The sequence below is a fragment of the Oncorhynchus keta genome, chromosome 15, assembly GCF_023373465.1.
Source record: "Oncorhynchus keta strain PuntledgeMale-10-30-2019 chromosome 15, Oket_V2, whole genome shotgun sequence".
In the NCBI taxonomy this organism is placed as follows: domain Eukaryota; kingdom Metazoa; phylum Chordata; class Actinopteri; order Salmoniformes; family Salmonidae; genus Oncorhynchus; species Oncorhynchus keta.
Genome location: NC_068435.1, coordinates 7,477,675 through 7,494,146, shown reverse-complemented (window position 1 = coordinate 7,494,146; position 16,472 = coordinate 7,477,675). Strand labels below are relative to the sequence as shown.

General features: G+C 40.0%; 1 pseudogene; it reads left to right on the top strand.

Moving 5' to 3' along the window:
• Positions 1-741: 741 nt before the first annotated feature.
• The window catches only part of LOC118370715 (myosin heavy chain, fast skeletal muscle-like), a 76,058-nt pseudogene continuing 60,327 nt past the window's right edge, over positions 742-16,472 (top strand).

Sequence of the window (16,472 nt, the reverse complement as noted above, 5' to 3'; positions counted from 1 at the left end):
TGTGTTGTAGTACCATTCACTGTAACAATCAAAACACATGAATTCAGCGTCATTCATAAGGAATCTTCAAAATACAAGTCTTTATTTACATGGTGAAAATGTGTCATTTTAAAGTCTGTGTACCCAACACCCTGACAGACACACTTTTCAGTCAACCGGCTGGGGGTAGTGTAACAGGGTTGGTTTTGCTTCTACTAGACTCTTCAGAAATATGCATTCTAACATTTATGTATTCAGATTGGTTGGTTGAATTTACATGTCAAAGAGGTGTTATGCCATTGGCCAAACTTGCAGATAGCGGGAGAACACATTGTTCCCAGTCTGAGATTTACATGGAACCAGTAGGTCAAGTTCTAAACTAAATTATTGTGTTTTATTTATGTAAATGACAGTGTGTACATGTTTAGTATGTACAGCAGCTCAAGGTCAGCCACAGAGCTCTACTCTAGGAGCAAGTTAGATGGACATGTCATTTGTAGACATTCCTGCAGTACCATTCATTACACCTTTAGTAGCAACCTGATCCTCCTTAAGGTCTCAAAATAGTCTAGAACAATCCATGGTAAAAGAATAAGGAGTGTGGTGCTCCTCGAAGTGGGTGGGGCTAGAGAGACACAGACACACAGGGGTCTCACATCCAATCCATTTCCTTTACCAGAGGTGTCCATAATTAACTTCTGCTTGGTTGTCCCTTCCAACCAGATATAAGGAGGCTGAGGCCCCTGTATCCATGAGTCAGATACCTTCTTCCTCTGTGGTAAGACTCCTTAGATTTTTACATTTGTCTCATATTTGTCCTCAGCATCTGAGGCGGTAGCTAACTGCATTGTTTGAGTTCATAATTGAATGTATTGTAAGGCTTTACAATATTCAATCAAGTGGCATTGATTTAAAATGTACTTTAAATGTGTTTTGCTTCAAATCTGTCACTTTCATTCAAGGTGAAAAGTGCTGCACCTGTATTTGTTTGTAAATTCAGGGGGTGGTCGAGAATGTAGCTGGATTGTCAGGGCTACTTGACAGAATGTACAGTAAAGTAGGAAAATGAATGTTACCAGTTGCAACAGTAGTTGAATAGTACATGGCTGTAATGATGGAGTTGAATGATGCCATTCCAAATGTTTCTTGCCCTTCAGGGGCCAAATTACTAGGTTTTAGACTTGTGCGTATTCACAACACCCTGATGTTTCACAGGATCCTCCAAGACATACAAATTAAACTGTAGGAGGGGAAAAAGGTGAGACATGGTTTGTCTTCACATAAAAAGTGCTGAAAATAATTATGTGTGAGATACAGTACCGCTCACTCTGTTGACTGTGGAGGAAGCACCACAGAGTCAATCATGTTTCTTGTTTCATCTCTTTCCTAGTGAACCGTCACCATGAGTACGGACGCGGAGATGGAAATCTACGGCAAGGCAGCCTTGTACCTTCGTAAACCCGAGAGGGAGAGGATGGAGGCACAAGCCACACCCTTTGATTCAAAGAACGCCTGCTATGTGACAGATGTCAAGGAGCTGTACCTTAAGGGTTTGATCACTGGCAGGACAGAGGGAAAGTGTACTGTCAAAGTCACAAATGCTGACGGCACTACAATGGTAAGTCTTACCTGAAAAGTATTGAAGTTAAAACATTATCTATATTGTCAAAGACATGCCAAAAGCTAAATATGAAATCAGTAACAAAAAAAAGATTAAGAAGCATTTCTTTGTTCTTTTTTAAGCAAAATATAACCTTCAAACAAAGCATTTTTATTGCTGCTATTTAAAACTGTCATGGAATTATTGATAATGACAAGTTAAGAATCTCCGTGTATTTGTCAGCGCGTGATTACAAAGTAGTTGGATTAAATGGGGGTAAGCATTTTAATGAGCAAAAAGCATTGAGTCATGTCCAGTTCGATCCGTGTGAAATCTAGATTTCTGACTGTTTCAGGACAAAGAGTTCAAAGAAGCAGACATCTACCAGATGAACCCCCCTAAGTACGACAAGATTGAGGACATGGCCATGATGACCTACCTGAATGAAGCCTCTGTGTTGTATAACCTCAAAGAGCGTTATGCAGCATGGATGATCTATGTAAGAAACCTGAATAAACATGCACATACTGTAAATGAACATAAGAAATTCCTACATGCGTGAACATGAGAAATACACACGTAAAGCACTACACTCAAATGAATAGTAGAAACCAAAACATACCAATACAGTAGACCCACATTAGTATACCATAGTACACCCACATCCTCACATAAATCCAGGTAAAAGTCAATCTAACTTTGCTAAGCTCCTAATTGAAATCCCTTTCATCCAGACCTACTCTGGGCTCTTCTGTGCCACGGTGAACCCCTACAAGTGGCTCCCGTGTACGACGAAGTGGTTGTCAACGCCTACAGAGGGAAGAAGAGGATGGAGGCTCCACCCCATATCTTCTCTGTCTCTGACAACGCCTTCCAGTTCATGATGATTGGTACGAGCTCTCATGGAGAAATGGATGGATGCATGGATGGAATCTACTGTCTTCGAGTCTAAGTTAGAACAGTTTGCTGGGAATCTCTAATTTCTCTAGCCTTGAATGGAAAATTTCCAAAATGAAATTCATGATGATGCTTATGAATATAATGATGTACTCCAAATGTTGACTGGTTATAATAAGCAGCATTGTTTTTGGTTCCAGATAAGGAGAACCAGTCCGTCCTGATTACGTAAGTTGTTTTCTATCATTTCACTTGAGAAGGTGTGATATATTTGACTTGTGTGTTATAAAATACAGGACATAATGAATGGATTAGACTTTCTGTGACTTGGGTGTTATAAAATACAGGACATTATGAATGGATTAGACTTTCTGTAGTAACGACTGGGTGTTATAAAATACAGGACATTATGAATGGATTAGACTTTCTGTAGTAACGACTGGGTGTTATAAAATACAGGACATTATGAATGGATTAGACTATGCTTAACAATGACTCGATGAGTGGGAATATTCTTTAATTATTTACTTATGTTAGAAAACGTGTCTACAGTGTATTTTTCAAAGCAATTTCTTAGTGAAATGCAATCTGCCATTCAAACATGTCTGACATTCAAACATGTGACTAAACCAATCTTTCTCTGTTATATAAACCAGTGGAGAATCCGGTGCAGGAAAGACTGTCAACACCAAGCGTGTCATCCAGTACTTCGCCACCATTGCTGTTTCTGGTGTCAAGAAGGAAGTAGACCCCAGCAAAATGAAGGTAACACATTTTAGTTTGGTGTTCTGTGTAAACTTTGTTTTTCATGCGGTGAATAGTGTTTTAATTAAAGTGTTTTCTAGTTTCTGAGAAACTTGTGTTTGTCTCAATCAGGGGTCTCTTGAAGATCAGATCATTGCAGCTAACCCTCTGCTGGAGTCATACGGTAATGCCAAGACAGTGAGGAACGACAACTCGTCTCGCTTTGTAAGTATGAAGGGCACACTGTGGAAGTGACCTTCAATTGGAAAACATTTTTAGTGGCTCCCTATAGGTGTCATAATACCCATAAAGCCTTGCAGTAAAAACAGGGAAATGCTTCCAATTGTTTTTCCACCTTTTATTTCTCCCATAGGGGATTTTAGAAACACTTAAAATGTAAGATTCATTTAGTTGACCTATTTCTAACCCCCATGCTTTTACAACAGGGTAAATTCATCAGGATTCACTTCCAAGGAGGAAAACTGGCTAAAGCTGACATTGAGACCTGTGAGTTGGTTTTCCTTGTTTCTCAATACTTTCAATAAATCACACAGAATACTTGTTGGAGATTGAATCATTAAATGTAATGTTATCCTATGTTCTCTCTCTCTCTCTCTCTCTGTCTCTCTCTCTCTCTCTCTCTCTCTCTCTCTCTCTCTCTCTCTCTCTCTCTCTCTCTCCCCCTCTCTCTCTCTCTCTCTCTCTCTCTCTCTCTCTCTCTCTCTCTCTCTCTCTCTCTCAGACCTGCTAGAGAAGTCCAGAGTGGCCTTCCAGCTGCCCGCTGAGAGAGGCTACCATATCTTCTACCAGATGATGACCAACCACAAACCTGAGCTAGTTGGTAAGGCAAAGTACAGGTTAAGGTGAAATTATTAACACCGCCATCTGTGGAACTTATTCAAATGTTTTCATAGTTCACACTGTTATTATAATGAGTACTTCCAAGGTAACAAGGCATCTAAACATGGGTCAGGTCTTTCAAGGTCTTTCATGGGAAAGATCAACTAATGCACTGTGATGCACTAGTCCAGGAGCCTCAGTCCCCCTCTTTTGATGCTATGCATTATATACTGCATGTATCCTTGAGTTCATCTCAAATCAAATCAAATCAAATTGATTTATATAGCCCTTCGTACAGAAACCCAGCCTAAAACCCCAAACAGCAAGCAATGCAGGTGTAGAAGCACGGTGGCGAGGAAAAACTCCATAGAAAGGCCAAAACCTAGGAAGAAACCTAGAGAGGAACCAGGCTATGTGGGGTGGCCAGTCCTCTTCTGGCTGTGCCGGGGTGGAGATTATAACAGAACATGGCCAAGATGTTCAAATGTTCATAAATGACCAGCAGGGTCAGATAATAATAAGGCAGAACAGTTGAAACTGGAGCAGCAGCACAGTCAGGTGGACCGGGGACAGCAAGGAGTCATCATGTCAGGTAGTCCTGGGGCACAGTCCTAGGGCTCAGGTCCTCCGAGAGAGAGAAATAAAGAGAGAATTAGAGAGAGCATATGTGGGGTGGCCCGTCCTCTTCTGGCTGTGCCGGGTGGAGATTATAACATAACATGGCCAAGATGTTCAAATGTTCATAAATGACCAGCATGGTCGAATAATAGTAAGGCAGAACAGTTGAAACTGGAGCAGCAGCATGGCCAGGTGGACTGGGGACAGCAAGGAATCATCATGTCAGGTAGTCCTGGGGCATGGTCCTAGGGCTCAGGTCAGTTGAAACTGGAGCAGCAGCATGGCCAGGTGGACTGGGGACAGCAAGGAGTCATCATGTCAGGTAGTCCTGGGGCATGGTCCTAGGGCTCAGGTCCTCCGAGAGAGAGAAAGAAAGAAGGAGAGAATTAGAGAACGCACACTTAGATTAACACAGGACACCGAATAGGACAGGAGAAGTACTCCAGATATAACAAACTGACCCTAGCCCCCCAACACAAACTACTGCGGCATAAATACTGGAGGCTGAGACAGGAGGGGACAGGAGACACTGTGGCCCCATCCGAGGACACCCCCGAACAGGGCCAAACAGGAAGAATATAACCCCACCCACTTTTCCAAAGCACAGCCCCCACACCACTAGAGGGATATCTTCAACCACCAACTTACCATCCTGAGACAAGGCTGAGTATAGCCCACAAAGATCTCCGCCACGGCACAGCCCAAGTGGGGGGGCGCCAACCCAGACAGGATGACCACAACAGTGAATCAACCCACTCAGGTGACGCACCCCCTGCAGGGACGGCATGAGAGAGCCCCAGTAAGCCAGTGAGCCCCTGTAATAGAGTTAGAGGCAGAGAATCCCAGTGGAAAAGGGGAACCGGCCAGGCAGAGACAGCAAGGGTGGTTCGTTGCTCCAGAGCCTTTCCGTTCACCTTCCCACTCCTGGGCCAGACTACACTCAATCATATGACCCACTGAAGAGATGAGTCTTCAGTAAAGACTTAAAGGTTGAGACCGAGTTTGCTTCTCTGACATGGGTAGGCAGACCGTTCCATAAAAATGGAGCTCTATAGGAGAAAGCCCTGCCTCCAGCTGTTTGCTTAGGAATTCTAGGGACAATTAGGAGGCCTGCGTCTTGTGACCATAGCGTACGTGTAGGTATGTACGGCAGGACCAAATCAGAGAGATAGGTAGCAGCAAGCCCATGTAATGCTTTGTAGGTTAGCAGTAAAACCTTAAAATCAGCCCTTGCTTTGACAGGAAGCCAGTGTAGAGAGGCTAGCACTGGAGTAATATGATCAAATTTTTGGGGGTTCTAGTCAGGATTCTAGCAGCCGTATTTAGCACTAACTGAAGTTTATTTAGTGCGTTATCCGGGTAGCCGGAAAGTAGAGCATTGCAGTAGTCTAACCTAGAAGTGACAAAAGCATGGATTAATTTTTCTGCATCATTTTTGGACAGAAAGTTTCTGATTTTTGCAATATTACGTAGATGGAAAAAAGCTGTCCTCGAAATGGTCTTGATATGTTCTTCAAAAGAGATCAGGGTCCAGAGTAACGCCGAGGTCCTTCACAGTTTTATTTGAGACGACTGTACAACCATTAAGATTAATTGTCAGATTCAACAGAAGATCTCTTTGTTTCTTGGGACCTAGAACAAGCATCTCTGTTTTGTCCGAGTTTAATAGTAGAAAGTTTGCAGCCATCCACTTCCTTATGTCTGAAACACATGCTTCTTGCGAGGGCAATTTTGGGGCTTCACCATGTTTCATTGAAATGTACAGCTGTGTGTCATCCGCATAGCATTGAAAGTTAACATTATGTTTTCGAATAACATCCCCAAGAGGTAAAATGTATAGTGAAAACAATAGTCATCTATTGAGTAAAGGAGGGAGAGATACTGAAAAGGTAGGACAGCAGAATTCTCACTCATTTAACTGACAAGTCATCCTCTGTTGTCCACAGAAATGACACTCATCACCACCAACCCTTACGACTTCCCCATGATCAGCCAGGGTCAGATCAGTGTGGCCAGCATTGACGACAAGGTCGAGCTGGATGCCACCGATGTGAGTGATACAAAGTGTGAACCAAACTCTAGACATGGAATGGGTAGGACCACAATACACACTGAATGCATTGATAAAATCCAACTTGATGGCAATTGGCCACCTTGTGTTAGTTAGTCATGTGCCTCAAGGCCATTCTTCATGCCTTCACACTTCACCTTGAGGCATACACATGTAAGACATCAGAGACTGTCACTAAGTCCCCTGTGGAACTGTGTAAAACTCATATTGTGCTGTCACATACTAGTGTGTTGGCCAAAAGTAATCAATGTGGAACTGAGGTCCCAGTTAATTCTAACCATCCCATTTGTTCTGGACTGAACACAGAACGGTAGTGTACTGTAACTGAGCAGCCAGTTCATTCAAACCATCCCATTTGTTCTGGACTGAACACAGAACGGTAGTGTACTGTAACTGAGCAAAATACCATTCAGTTCCTCACTGTTGTACTTCCTCTTTAATACCAGGATGCAATTACAATCCTGGGCTTCTCTAACGATGAGAAAATGGCCATCTACAAGCTGACAGGAGCTGTAATGCACCATGGCAACTTGAAATTCAAGCAGAAGCAACGTGAGGAGCAGGCCGAGTCAGATGGAACCGAGGGTGAGTCCCACTCGTAAGACGTAATATATGGAAAGCATTAGTCCCTTTCCCCAACGTAGAAATAACAACGTAAGAAGTTCATTCCACGGAAACAGATTTGTGTTGAGATTTTAATTTAAAATGTACGACAAACAAAAATCATACATTTTACAGTTTAACAAACCATTCAACTCAATACACAATTAACATTTTAACAATTTACGGAACATATTACGAAAACACATTTACTGTGCAGATGTGCAAAGTTTGGTAACAAGAATTTTGGTAACAAGAATTTTGGTAAAATCTCCCTCAGTTTTTTTCTGTGCCCACGTTTTCCACAAACACTCTTAAATATCTGCTCTGAATTCAGATTCAACAATGTCTGCAAATAGCACAACTGGGTGATTTGAAAAGTCATAGCAAATGAATAATATAATACCCATAGCAAAAATACACTACACTACTGTACTGTACTATACACTACTGTACTGAACTATACACTACTGTACTGAAATATACTGTACTGTACTGAACTATACACTACTGTACTGTACTATACACTACTGTACTGAACTATACACTACTGTACTGAACTATACACTACTGTACTGAAATATACACTACTGTACTGAACTATACACTACTGTACTGAACTATACACTACTGTACTGTACTGAACTATACACTACTGTACTGTACTATACACTACTGTACTGAAATATACACTACTGTACTGAACTATACACTACTGTACTGAACTATACACTACTGTACTGAACTATACACTACTGTACTGTACTGAACTATACACTACTGTACTGAACTATACACTACTGTACTGAAATATACACTACTGTACTGAACTATACACTACTGTACTGTACTATACACTACTGTACTGAAATATACACTACTGTACTGAACTATACACTACTGTACTGTACTATACACTACTGTACTGTACTATACACTACTGTACTGAACTACACTACTGTACTGTACTATACACTACTGTACTGAAATATACACTACTGTACTGAACTATACACTACTGTACTGAACTATACACTACTGTACTGTACTATACACTACTGTACTGAACTATAAACTACTGTACTGAACTACACTACTGTACTGAACTATACACTACTGTACTGAACTATACACTACTGTACTGTACTGAACTATAAACTACTGTACTGAACTATACACTACTGTATTGAAATATACACTACTGTACTGAACTATACACTACTGTACTGAACTATACACTACTGTACTGTACTGAACTATACACTACTGTACTGAACTATACACTACTGTACTGAAATATACACTACTGTACTGAACTATACACTACTGTACTGTACTATACACTACTGTACTGAAATATACACTACTGTACTGAACTATACACTACTGTACTGAACTATACACTACTGTACTGAACTATACACTACTGTACTGAACTATACACTACTGTACTGTACTATACACTACTGTACTGAACTATACACTACTGTACTGAAATATACACTACTGTACTGAACTATACACTACTGTACTGTACTATACACTACTGTACTGAAATATACACTACTGTACTGAACTATAAACTACTGTACTGAACTACACTACTGTACTGAACTATACACTACTGTACTGGACTATACACTACTGTACTGTACTATACACTACTGTACTGAACTATACACTACTGTACTGAACTATACACTACTGTACTATACTATACACTACTGTACTGAACTATACACTACTGTACTGAAATATACACTACTGTACTGAACTATACACTACTGTACTGAACTATACACTACTGTACTGAAATATACACTACTGTACTGAACTATAAACTACTGTACTGAACTACACTACTGTACTGAACTATACACTACTGTACTGAACTATACACTACTGTACTGAACTACACTACTGTACTGAACTATACACTACTGTACTGAACTATACACTACTGTACTGAACTATACACTACTGTAGTGAACTATACACTACTGTACTGAACTATACACTACTGTACTGAACTACACACTACTGTACTGAACTATACACTACTGTACTGAACTATACACTACTGTACTGAACTACACACTACTGTACTGCACTATAAACTACTGTACTGTACTATACACTACTGTATACTACACTACTGTTGGTCCTTCTGTAGCTTAGTTGGTAGAGCATGGCGCTTGTAACACCAGGGTAGTGGGTTCGATCCCAGGACCACCCATACGTAGAATGCATGCACACATGACTGTAAGTCGCTTTGGATAAAAGCGTCTGCTAAATGGCATATATTACTGTACTGAACTATACACTACTGTACTGAACTACACACTACTGTACTGCACTATACACTACACTACTGTACTGAACTATAAACTACTGTACTGAACTATAAACTACTGTACTGTACTATACACTACTGTACTGAACTATACACTACTGTACTGAACTACACACTACTGTACTGCACTATACACTACACTACTGTACTGAACTATAAACTACTGTACTGAACTACACTAGTGTACTGAACTGTACACTACTGTACTGTACTATACACTACTGTACTGAACTATACACTACTGTACTGAACTACACTACTGTACTGAACTATACACTACTGTACTGTACTATACACTACTGTACTGAACTATACACTACTGTACTGTACTATACACTACTGTACTGTACTATACACTACTGTACTGAACTATACACTACTGTACTGTACTATACACTACTGTACTGAACTACACTACTGTACTGAACTATACACTACTGTACTGAAATATACACTACTGTACTGAACTATACACTACTGTACTGTACTATACACTACTGTACTGAACTATACACTACTGTACTGAACTATACACTACTGTACTGAACTATACACTACTGTACTGAACTACACTACTGTACTGAACTATACACTACTGTACTGAACTATACACTACTGTACTGAACTATACACTACTGTACTGTACTATACACTACTGTACTGAAATATACACTACTGTACTGAACTATACACTACTGTACTGTACTATACACTACTGTACTGTACTATACACTACTGTACTGAACTACACTACTGTACTGTACTATACACTACTGTACTGAAATATACACTACTGTACTGAACTATACACTACTGTACTGAACTATACACTACTGTACTGTACTATACACTACTGTACTGAACTCTCCACTACTGTACTGTACTATACACTACTGTACTGAACTATAAACTACTGTACTGAACTATAAACTAATGTACTGTACTATACACTACTGTACTGAACTATACACTACTGTACTGAACTATACACTACTGTACTGAACTATAAACACTACAGTAGTAGTGTATGCTGAACTACACTAGTGTACTGAACTACACACTACTGTACTGCACTATACACTACACTAATGTACTGAACTATAAACTACTGTACTGTACACTACTGTACTGAACTATACAGTACTGTACTGAACTATAAACTACTGTACTGAACTATAAACTACTGTACTGAACTATACACTACTGTACTGTACTATACACTACTGTACTGTACTTTAAACTACTGTACTGTACTATACACTACTGTACTGAACTATAAACTACTGTACTGTACTATACACTACTGTACTGAACTATACACTACTCTACTGAACTACACACTACTGTACTGCACTATACACTACACTACTGTACTGAACTATAAACTACTGTACTGAACTACACTAGTGTACTGAACTACACACTACTGTACTGCACTATACACTACACTAATGTACTGAACTATAAACTACTGTACTGTACTATACACTACTGTACTGAACTATACACTACTGTACTGAACTATACACTACTGTACTGAACTATAAACTACTGTACTGAACTACACAACTGTACTGAACTACACACTACTGTACTGCACTATACACTACACTAATGTACTGAACTATAAACTACTGTACTGTACTATACACTACTGTACTGAACTATACACTACTGTACTGAACTACACACTACTGTACTGCACTATGCACTACACTACTGTACTGAACTATAAACTACTGTACTGAACTACACTAGTGTACTGAACTATAAACTACTGTACTGTACTATACACTACTGTACTGTACTATACACTACTGAACTGAACTATACACTACTGTACTGAACTATACACTACTGAACTGTACTATAAACTACTGTACTGAACTATACAGTACTGTACTGAACTATAAACTACTGTACTGAACTATACACTACTGTACTGAACTATACAGTACTGTACTGAACTATAAACTACTGTACTGAACTATACACTACTGTACTGTACTATACACTACTGTACTGTACTATAAACTACTGTACTGTACTATACACTACTGTACTGAACTATAAACTACTGTACTGAACTATACACTACTGTACTGAACTATAAACTACTGTACTGAACTATACACTACTGTACTGAACTATAAACTACTGTACTGAACTATACACTACTGTACTGTACTATACACTACTGTACTGTACTATAAACTACTGTACTGTACTATACACTACTGTACTGAACTATAAACTACTGTACTGGACTATACACTACTGTACTGAACTATAAACTACTGTACTGAACTATACACTACTGTACTGTACTATACACTACTGTACTGAACTATAAACTACTGTACTGAACTATACACTACTGTACTGTACTATACACTACTGTACTGTACTATAAACTACTGTACTGAAATATACACTACTGTACTGAACTATACACTACTGTACTGTACTATACACTACTGTACTGTACTATACACTACTGTACTGAACTACACTACTGTACTGTACTATACACTACTGTACTGAACTACACAACTGTACTGAACTATACACTACTGTACTGAAATATACACTACTGTACTGAACTATACACTACTGTACTGTACTATACACTACTGAACTGAACTATACACTACTGTACTGAACTATACACTACTGTACTATACTATACACTACTGAACTGAACTATACACTACTGAACTGAACTATACACTACTGTACTGAATTGATATGAGTAAAAACACTAACTAATTGGCAGGTCTCCCTTTACTTGTTAATTCTGTAAATTTTCATTGTTCTCCCTCCTCATGAGGTAACAGAATTTTAATGCACAAGGCAATGTTTTTTAAACATAGAGAAGGCAGAAACATTTCTCCAAAACAAAATATAAGTGTTGATATTAGTATTATTTCTAATAGCGTTTAAGACTTTTTCTGCTGTTTTATAAAACTCATGTTCATCTGTTTGACCAGAAATCAAAGCATTTGTTTATTCCTCATTTTCAAGATGGCAAATGGTAAAACAAATATATATATATATATATATTCCTTAACTTCTAGAACATATAGACTCTTTCCTTTCATTTGACACCCAATTTGAGATGTGCCTATGAACTTCCCATGTTGGTGCTCATTGGTCCTTTTACAGGGAAATGACCAAGACAGACGGTGCCACATGAACGTCAGGCAGGATATACATTTTGGAGATCAAATTCCAACCTCCAGAAATGATTAGAATAATGGATGTGGGTGAAAATGAAAACTGAACCGATAAAAGACGTCAGAATCAAGCGATCTGTTGTTGGTTGTTGGTTTTCTCTCCAGTGGCTGATAAAATCGGCTACCTGCTGGGCCTGAACTCAGCTGAGTTGCTGAAATGTCTGTGCTACCCCAGAGTGAAGGTCGGCAACGAGTACGTGACCAAGGGACAGACTGTGCCTCAGGTGAAGCGGTTAAATACACAGCATCAAACATTTTCTGACACATTAATTATTTTGGGGACAATTGCATTGCTTTTTTTAAATACTTAGGTTGTTTTTCCCAACCTTATCACTGGACATGGTCAATATATCATGTATTAATTTGAGGCATTATCATTGAAGGTTTATAATGCAGTCATGGCTCTGGCCAAGTCCATCTATGAGAGGATGTTCTTGTGGATGGTCATCCGTATCAACGAGATGTTGGACACCAAGAATCCAAGGCAGTTCTATATCGGTGTGCTCGATATTGCCGGATTTGAGATCTTTGATGTGAGTATGAGACCAGAACAAGACATTTAGTTGTGATTGAGAAGGATTTACAACCTTGTATCATGAAATTAACCCTTCTGAAATTCCATCAACAGTACAACAGCATGGAGCAGTTGTGCATCAACTTCACCAATGAGAAACTGCAACAGTTTTTCAACCACACCATGTTCGTCCTGGAACAAGAGGAGTACAAGAAGGAGGGAATCGTCTGGGCCTTCATTGACTTCGGCATGGACTTGGCTGCCTGCATTGAGCTTATTGAGAAGGTAAATTGTCTGTAAGGATTATAATGGGATGCAACATTAAAGCTCATAGGGAGCACATTGAGAGATATTATCACAATGGTAAAAATGTTCTGACTGTTGAGAACTCAATATGTTTCCTATGATGTCCCCCTAAATGAATATAATCCTATAAAATTATGTTTGCTAAATAAATAAAATGTTATCCTAAATGTAAAATGACACTCTTTTGATAAACATCTCTTTTTGTAAAGCCATTGGGCATCTTCTCCATCCTTGAAGAGGAGTGCATGTTCCCCAAGGCTTCAGACACTACCTTCAAGAACAAGCTGAACGATCAGCATCTTGGCAAAACCAAGGCATATGAGAAACCCAAGCCTGCCAAAGGCAAGGCAGAGGCCCACTTCTCCCTGGTGCACTATGCCGGCACTGTGGACTACAACATCACTGGCTGGCTGGAGAAGAACAAGGACCCCCTGAACGACTCAGTTATTCAGATGTACGGGAAGTCCTCAGTCAAACTGTTGGCTGCTCTGTATCCCGCTGCCCCACCTGAGGGTAAGAATAGCATCAAGTCAAAAGATTAAATTAATAAGCAATAGTTACAACTCAGACCCACATTGGTTTTAAAGCACTGGCCACCAACCTTTTCAGAGTCAAGATCACTTTGTGAGTCAAAATGCAAGCCAAGATCTACTGCTCAGATTTCTTTTAAACATGAAAATTACATCCTATGCAACATTACCCAATTAAAAACAGTTATGTAGCAATGAGGTTTGTTCAGTAGGCTATAGGCCCAATACATTATCACTGTATACAGGTTATACTTCAATTGCCCTGCCAATGTGATGTTTTTCAGACGACTTTGAAATTCTAGATATACATAAAGAAAATAGGTATATGATCACACTGGTAATAGATCATTTGTCGTTACTTGTGAGCCACAGCTGAGTGAGAATAATAGTTTGCTTTTTTTAATGGACTGACAGCCTTCCATCTGATGGTCAGTCTGAGGGGAGGGAGGGAGCAGAGGTGAGACTGCCTCTCCCCCGACTCACTGTCCCTCCACTCTCCCTCCCTCCGTAAAGAGAAAAGGGGACACAGTCTTCCAGCTGATGGTGAAACTCAAGTCGCACACTGCATTCTTTCTGCCTCATACACCAATTCATTGTTGTTACTGCGGTGACCAGAGAAACTGAAATATTCCTCGATATTAGATAAGACACAAGCCACTAATAATAACAACACAAGTGTATCAGAACACTTTGCTTTACTCGTTGTATGCAGCTGTAGTGATGGTTGTAGTCATTCATTACAGCTGCAGTGCTGGTTGTAGTCATTCATTACAGCTACAGTACTGGTTGTAGTCATTCATTACAGCTGCAGTGCTGGTTGTAGTCATTCATTACAGCTGCAGTGCTGGTTGTAGTCATTCATTACAGCTGCAGTGCTGGTTGTCCTCATTCATACAGCTGCAGACTGGTTGTCCTCATTCATTACAGCTGCACTGCTAGTTGTAGTCATTCATTACAGCTGCAGTGCTGGTTGTAGTCATTCATTACAGCTGCAGTGCTGTAGTCATTCATTACAGCTGCAGAGCAGGTTGTAGTCATTCATTACAGCTGCAGTGCTGGTTGTAGTCATTCATTACAGCTACAGTGCTGGTTGTAGTCATTCATTACAGCTGCAGTGCTGGTTGTCCTCATTCATTACAGCTGCAGTGCTGGTTGTAGTCATTCATTACAGCTGCAGTGTGCTGGTTGTCCTCATTCATTACAGCTGTAGTGCTGGTTGTCCTCATTCATTACAGCTGCAGTGCTGGTTGTCCTCATTCATTACAGCTGCAGTTCTGGTTGTCCTCATTCATTACAGCTGCAGTGCTAGTTGTAGTCATTCATTACAGCTGCAGTGCTGGTTGTAGTCATTCATTACAGCTGCAGTACTGGTTGTCCTCATTCATTACAGCTGCAGTGCTAGTTGTAGTCATTCATTACAGCTGCAGTGCTGGTTGTAGTCATTCATTACAGCTGCAGTACTGGTTGTCCTCATTCATTACAGCTGCAGTGCTGGTTGTAGTCATTCATTACAAATGCAGTGCAGGTTGTCCTCATTCATTACAGCTGGTGCTAGTTGTCCTCATTCATTACAGCTGCAGTGCTAGTTTTAGTCATTCATTACAAATGCAGTGCAGGTTGTCCTCATTCATTACAGCTGCAGTGCTGGTTGTAGTCATTCATTACAGCTGCAGTGCTAGTTGTACTCATTCATTACAGCTGCAGTGCTGGTTGTAGTCATTCATTACAGCTGCAGTGCTGGTTGTAGTCATTCATTACAAATGCAGTGCAGGTTGTCCTCATTCATTACAGCTGCAGTGCTGTTGTCCTCATTCATTACAGCTGCAGTACTGGTTGTCCTCATTCATTACAGCTGCAGTGCTAGATGTAGTCATTCATTACAAATGCAGTGCAGGTTGTCCTCATTCATTACAGCTGCAGTGCTGGTTGGTCATTCATTACAGCTGCCGTGCTAGTTGTCCTCATTCATTACAGCTGCAGTGCTGGTTGTAGTCATTCATTACAGCTGCAGTGCGTCATTCATTACAGCTGCAGTGCTGGTTGTAGTCATTCATTACAAATGCAGTGCAGGTTGTCCTCATTCATTACAGCTGCAGTGCAGGTTGTCCTCATTCATTACAGCTAGTACTGGTTGTCCTCATTCATTACAGCTGCAGTGCTAGATGTAGTCATTCATTACAAATG